Source organism: Schistocerca piceifrons, unplaced genomic scaffold, assembly GCF_021461385.2.
Source record: "Schistocerca piceifrons isolate TAMUIC-IGC-003096 unplaced genomic scaffold, iqSchPice1.1 HiC_scaffold_88, whole genome shotgun sequence".
Lineage (NCBI taxonomy): Eukaryota > Metazoa > Arthropoda > Insecta > Orthoptera > Acrididae > Schistocerca > Schistocerca piceifrons.
Genome location: NW_025729146.1, coordinates 32,501 through 40,000, shown reverse-complemented (window position 1 = coordinate 40,000; position 7,500 = coordinate 32,501). Strand labels below are relative to the sequence as shown.

The window sequence follows — 7,500 nt, the reverse complement described above, 5'->3', positions numbered from 1 at the left end:
GACTCGAAGGAGAGGTCCCGCCGACGCTCGCACCGGCCGCTACGGGCCTGGCACCCTCTACGGGCCGTGGCCTCATTCAAGTTGGACTTGGGCTCGGCGCGAGGCGTCGGGGTAGTGGACCCTCCCAAACACCACATGCCACGACAGGCGGCAGCCTGCGGGGTTCGGTGCTGGACTCTTCCCTGTTCGCTCGCCGCTACTGGGGGAATCCTTGTTAGTTTCTTTTCCTCCGCTTAGTAATATGCTTAAATTCAGCGGGTAGTCTCGCCTGCTCTGAGGTCGTTGTACGAGGTGTCGCACGCCACACCGCCAGCCGGCTGTGCACGCTACCGAGAAAGTACCGGTATGCGAACCGCCAGGCGACGGGCGCGCATCGCACGTTTGAGGAGACGCGGCCGGCCCCACAGGCGGCCGCGACACTCCCAGGTCTGCGAAGCGGGGCAAACGCCGCGCGCTTCAGTATACGTAGCCGACCCTCAGCCAGACGTGGCCCGGGAACGGAATCCATGGACCGCAATGTGCGTTCGAAACGTCGATGTTCATGTGTCCTGCAGTTCACATGTCGACGCGCAATTTGCTGCGTTCTTCATCGACCCACGAGCCGAGTGATCCACCGTCCTGGGTGATCTTTTCTCAAGTTTCCGCCGTCTCTTTCGAGACGGTCGCATAGGCGGGAGTGAGGCGTGTGGCGGCCCCTGTTCCAGCGTTCTGTGTCCAACGGCCTCACGGCCGACGGGCGTCGTACGGCTCCACACCGGAGCGGACAGGCACTCGGGCGAAAGTCATTCAAAACCGGCGCCAGGCGCCAGGTGCCGCAGGCCAGCCGCTCCAGCGCTTCAGCGCTCGTACCACACAACATTGCCGCTAGTTTTGAGAGGCACGCGTGGTTCCGCACGCGGCGCACGGCTACTGCGAGCCGTACAGGTAGCGTGTTGCGCGACACGACACGCACATCGAAAGACATGCAGTCTAGTCGGTAATGATCCTTCCGCAGGTTCACCTACGGAAACCTTGTTACGACTTTTACTTCCTCTAAATGATCAAGTTTGGTCATCTTTCCGGTAGCATCGGCAACGACAGAGTCAATGCCGCGTACCAGTCCGAAGACCTCACTAAATCATTCAATCGGTAGTAGCGACGGGCGGTGTGTACAAAGGGCAGGGACGTAATCAACGCGAGCTTATGACTCGCGCTTACTGGGAATTCCTCGTTCATGGGGAACAATTGCAAGCCCCAATCCCTAGCACGAAGGAGGTTCAGCGGGTTACCCCGACCTTTCGGCCTAGGAAGACACGCTGATTCCTTCAGTGTAGCGCGCGTGCGGCCCAGAACATCTAAGGGCATCACAGACCTGTTATTGCTCAATCTCGTGCGGCTAGAAGCCGCCTGTCCCTCTAAGAAGAAAAGTAATCGCTGACAGCACGAAGGATGTCACGCGACTAGTTAGCAGGCTAGAGTCTCGTTCGTTATCGGAATTAACCAGACAAATCGCTCCACCAACTAAGAACGGCCATGCACCACCACCCACCGAATCAAGAAAGAGCTATCAATCTGTCAATCCTTCCGGTGTCCGGGCCTGGTGAGGTTTCCCGTGTTGAGTCAAATTAAGCCGCAGGCTCCACTCCTGGTGGTGCCCTTCCGTCAATTCCTTTAAGTTTCAGCTTTGCAACCATACTTCCCCCGGAACCCAAAAGCTTTGGTTTCCCGGAGGCTGCCCGCCGAGTCATCGGAGGAACTGCGGCGGATCGCTGGCTGGCATCGTTTATGGTTAGAACTAGGGCGGTATCTGATCGCCTTCGAACCTCTAACTTTCGTTCTTGATTAATGAAAACATACTTGGCAAATGCTTTCGCTTCTGTTCGTCTTGCGACGATCCAAGAATTTCACCTCTAACGTCGCAATACGAATGCCCCCGCCTGTCCCTATTAATCATTACCTCGGGTTCCGAAAACCAACAAAATAGAACCGAGGTCCTATTCCATTATTCCATGCACACAGTATTCAGGCGGGCTTGCCTGCTTTAAGCACTCTAATTTGTTCAAAGTAAACGTGCCGGCCCACCGAGACACTCAATAAAGAGCACCCTGGTAGGATTTCAACGGGGTCCGCCTCGGGACGCACGAGCACGCACGGGGCGGTCGCACGCCTTCGGCTCGCCCCACCGGCAGGACGTCCCACGATACATGCCAGTTAAACACCGACGGGCGGTGAACCAACAGCGTGGGACACAAATCCAACTACGAGCTTTTTAACCGCAACAACTTTAATATACGCTATTGGAGCTGGAATTACCGCGGCTGCTGGCACCAGACTTGCCCTCCAATAGATACTCGTTAAAGGATTTAAAGTGTACTCATTCCGATTACGGGGCCTCGGATGAGTCCCGTATCGTTATTTTTCGTCACTACCTCCCCGTGCCGGGAGTGGGTAATTTGCGCGCCTGCTGCCTTCCTTGGATGTGGTAGCCGTTTCTCAGGCTCCCTCTCCGGAATCGAACCCTGATTCCCCGTTACCCGTTACAACCATGGTAGGCGCAGAACCTACCATCGACAGTTGATAAGGCAGACATTTGAAAGATGCGTCGCCGGTACGAGGACCGTGCGATCAGCCCAAAGTTATTCAGAGTCACCAAGGCAAACGGACCGGACGAGCCGACCGATTGGTTTTGATCTAATAAAAGCGTCCCTTCCATCTCTGGTCGGGACTCTGTTTGCATGTATTAGCTCTAGAATTACCACAGTTATCCAAGTAACGTGGGTACGATCTAAGGAACCATAACTGATTTAATGAGCCATTCGCGGTTTCACCTTAATGCGGCTTGTACTGAGACATGCATGGCTTAATCTTTGAGACAAGCATATGACTACTGGCAGGATCAACCAGGGAGCTGCGTCAACTAGAGCTGAGCAGCCGGCCGCCCGGGAGTGTGTCCCGGGGGCCCGCGCGAACACGCAAGCGTCCGCTCAATCATTCTGCAAACAGGAGGAGGCTGAGCTCCCCTGCACAATACACCTCGAAACCCTCTCAGGTCCCGGCGGCGCGCAGCGCCGTCCCAAGTACTTGGTCGGGTTCGAGAGAGGCGCAATCGCCCGGAGTTAGGCGAGTAGACGCTTTCGGTGCGACCACCCGTGCTCCCAACTGAGCTTGCCGCTGCCGACAGAGGCCCGGGAGCGTGCTGTCGTGGCATTGCCGGCGGGAGACAACACGCGCCACCTACGGTGACCGGCAGCTCCAACGCCAGCGCCACAGAAGGACAAAAGCCCCACTTGGGTGCCGAAGCGAACTCTCCCAGCACAGCGCACACGCCAACACATCCGCACAGCTGCGATACAAACCACCAGCGAGAACCGCTGGGGCGACCGAGCAGCAGACGGCGTCGCGGCGCCGAGCGCCGGGCGGCGGCGCATCCTCAACGCACACAGTCCTCAATCGGACCAGCACACTGCAGATGTCCACCGCGCTTCGCACCGGGCCCGCGAGGACCTACTTTGGCCGCACGGCGCCGCGCGCAGGGTGCGCCGGCGCGCAGCTGCGACGCCTGCCGCGTCCGTCGGCCGGCGCGCCTGCCACTGGCCGCCCCCACCAGCCGGCTGTAGCGCGTGCGCCCACGCACCGCGCGGCCAGCACGCCGGGAGGCGCCCCCTCACCGGCCGGGGACGGTCCCACCCAGCCACCGCCGCGTATCGCTTCACACCCAGATGCCGTTCAGTTTCGTCGGCATGGTGGGTATCGCTGGAACAACCGGTTAGTACCTCAACCTATCGTCGCCATCACCGATTCACCCCTAGCGAGAACAACCGCACCACAACGGGTTACCATTTCTTCATTTGCGTAACTTCACCAGAAAACGTAGGCGTCCATCGCCATTTGCAACTTCAACCATTATTGCATGCCTGTGTCAGGTGTCACGCCACACTACGTCTGCCCACATACACGCAACAAAATGTGCACGCCTAGACAATACGTGGAAGGTGGCCCCCGTACGTATGCGATGTCCATTGCTCGAACGACTGTCAACCGGCTTCTGTAGCATGTCGCAGATATGGAACGCGCTGCACCATGCCATCACGGTGTGTGAGGAGAGACGACTAGGTCCGAATACATCAACAGACAGCTCATGCTGATCGCCATCCACGGCGTCCGTTCCTCCCACACGTCTCTATGGCGTACCACACTGCAATCCAGCTCTCATAGGGAGACGACACGTAGCTGCGTGCACAATATTTGCACTGTATGGTCCGCCGTTTTTGGGCGCAGTCGTTGTACGGTCACACATGTGCCACGATGTATCATTCAGTACATAAGGACGAATGTGCAGTACAGATTGTGGTTCACGCGTACGACATCAGCGGACAGTTGACACAGGCCGCACCACAACGTAGCCTGCGTACGTCGCATGCGAAGGGCATTGAACATGCAAACTTGTCACCAACCACCTTGCGAAGGCAGGGGGCAAGGTGGGGACGTGGGGAGAGGTGGGGGGGGGGGGGGCGGCATGTACGCCCTGCTGCCATCCACATTACAGTGTACAGCAGGAGCATGTGGAAAGTCAGCAAGACTTGCAAGGTGTTTAACATGAAGCGATACACAGGGGAGCGGGCAGTGCGAGTAGCGAACTATATTGCGAGGGTTGCGGGTGGGCAACACTACACTAATTGAACGAGTCGTATAACAATTACAGAGCAGGTTTAGGCGACAACGTGGGTTACGATAGGCGACAACGTGGGTTACGTTAGGGGACAACGTGGGTTACGTTAGGGGACAACGTGGGTTACGTTAGGGGACAACGTGGGTTACGTTAGGGGACAACGTGGGTTACGTTAGGGGACAACGTGGGTTACGTTAGGGGACAACGTGGGTTACGTTAGGGGACAACGTGGGTTAGGTTAAGGCACAACATGGGTTAGGTTAAGGCACAACATGGGTTAGGTTAAGGCACAACATGGGTTAGGTTAAGGCACAACATGGGTTAGGTTAAGGCACAACATGGGTTAGGTTACGGCACAACATGGGTTAGGTTAAGGCACAACATGGGTTAGGTTAGGGGACAACATGGGTTAGGTTAGGGGACAACATGGGTTAGGTTAAGGCACAACATGGGTTAGGTTAAGGCACAACATGGGTTAGGTTAGGGGACAACATGGGTTAGGTTAGGGCACAACATGGGTTAGGTTAGGGGACAACATGGGTTAGGTTAGGGGACAACATGGGTTAGGTTAGGGGACAACATGGGTTAGGTTAGGGGACAACATGGGTTAGGTTAGGGGACAACATGGGTTAGGTTAGGGGACAACATGGGTTAGGTTAGGGGACAACATGGGTTAGGTTAGGGGACAACATGGGTTAGGTTAAGGCACAACATGGGTTAGGTTAGGGGACAACATGGGTTAGGTTAGGGGACAACATGGGTTAGGTTAGGGGACAACATGGGTTAGGTTAGGGGACAACATGGGTTAGGTTAGGGGACAACATGGGTTAGGTTAAGGCACAACATGGGTTAGGTTAGGGCACAACATGGGTTAGGTTAGGGCACAACATGGGTTAGGTTAGGGCACAACATGGGTTAGGTTAGGGGACAACATGGGTTAGGTTAGGGGACAACATGGGTTAGGTTAGGGGACAACATGGGTTAGGTTAGGGGACAACATGGGTTAGGTTAGGGGACAACATGGGTTAGGTTAGGGGACAACATGGGTTAGGTTAGGGGACAACATGGGTTAGGTTAGGGGACAACATGGGTTAGGTTAGGGGACAACATGGGTTAGGTTAGGGGACAACATGGGTTAGGTTAAGGCACAACATGGGTTAGGTTAAGGCACAACATGGGTTAGGTTAGGGGACAACATGGGTTAGGTTAGGGGACAACATGGGTTAGGTTAGGGGACAACATGGGTTAGGTTAAGGCACAACATGGGTTAGGTTAGGGGACAACATGGGTTAGGTTAAGGCACAACATGGGTTAGGTTAGGGGACAACATGGGTTAGGTTAGGGGACAACATGGGTTAGGTTAAGGCACAACATGGGTTAGGTTAAGGCACAACATGGGTTAGGTTAAGGCACAACATGGGTTAGGTTAGGGGACAACATGGGTTAGGTTAGGGGACAACTTGGGTTAGGTTAGGGGACAACATGGGTTAGGTTAAGGCACAACATGGGTTAGGTTAAGGCACAACATGGGTTAGGTTAGGGGACAACATGGGTTAGGTTAGGGGACAACATGGGTTAGGTTAGGGGACAACATGGGTTAGGTTAAGGCACAACATGGGTTAGGTTAGGGGACAACATGGGTTAGGTTAAGGCACAACATGGGTTAGGTTAGGGGACAACATGGGTTAGGTTAGGGGACAACATGGGTTAGGTTAAGGCACAACATGGGTTAGGTTAAGGCACAACATGGGTTAGGTTAAGGGACAACATGGGTTAGGTTAGGGGACAACTTGGGTTAGGTTAGGGGACAACATGGGTTAGGTTAAGGCACAACATGGGTTAGGTTAAGGCACAACATGGGTTAGGTTAAGGTACAACATGGGTTAGGTTAAGGTACAACATGGGTTAGGTTAGGTTACACGTTGTTGTAAGGAAAGGTGTGGGGGGGGGGGGGGGGGCGGGGCGGCAGGTTCGTTGATAGTGATTATAGTAAGTGAATGCTTGTGACATGATGAGATTTGTCACGTCAGGATGCACCTTTGGCTTATTAGAGGCGGCGCTCCAATTCTATGCTTGTGTCAGACCTGTGTCTTTGACTCATGTCATTGTTTGTGCGCTGTGACAGGAGGTACTATTGTGATGTTGGGTGCACCGTTGTATAGGACATGTGTGGGTGTTGGTGCCTTATCTGCGCAATGGTGGATGTCGAAAGGGTGGGATATTCTATTTTCCGCATGGACCTCCTGGTCTGGTTGTGATAGTGTGGATTGTGTAATGTGGCGGAGAGGATGCACTGGATGTTGTTCCATGCTGGTGCTTACATATTGTATGTGCGCCTGTTAGAAGCAGAGAGTGGTGCGTGATCAGAGTGTCTGGCTGACGTGTGGTTCCCATTGTGGGCAGACTCTTTCAGCATGTATACGGACAGTTGTATATATTTTCTGTAGTTTGATGGCTCTGCATTGATTACTAATCAGCGCCGTGTGTACGGGTAATCTGGTTCCAGTCCACAATGTTCTATCTGTGTACATTAGTGACAAAGACTCCCCCCATGCAGTGGGGCTCGGTCTGTTATAACTCTTCCGCGTAATATATTTGCCCCACGTTTTTGCGAGTGCGAGTGCGAGTGCAACGCGCATGGGGACCGACATGCTGATGGCTCGGTATCGGACGCCGTACAGTGAGCAACGCGATCGCGTCTCTCGCTCGTAAGTGGTACAGGTCGCGGCTCATGTATAGGGACAGCGGGAATGTCGCATATTGGAAATAACTCTTCATGAAACGCAAGTTATAGGGGTGGATTGCACTTTACGAGTGCGGGAAACGTCCGCCGTTCATCCGCTGGAGGTGCG

General features: G+C 54.6%; 2 non-coding genes and 1 pseudogene across 2 annotated transcripts; all 3 read right to left on the bottom strand.

The window, feature by feature from the left end:
• The window catches only part of LOC124771046, a 4,222-nt pseudogene extending 3,940 nt beyond the window's left edge, over positions 1 to 282 (bottom strand).
• A 188-nt stretch (positions 283 to 470) lies between these two features.
• LOC124771051 lies at positions 471 to 625 on the bottom strand. The gene has a single exon (XR_007013275.1). It is a non-coding gene; the product is annotated as a 5.8S ribosomal RNA (ribosomal RNA).
• Positions 626 to 977: 352 nt separating this feature from the next.
• LOC124771043 lies at positions 978 to 2,886 on the bottom strand. The gene has a single exon (XR_007013272.1). It is a non-coding gene; the product is annotated as a small subunit ribosomal RNA (ribosomal RNA).
• Positions 2,887 to 7,500: the final 4,614 nt, after the last annotated feature.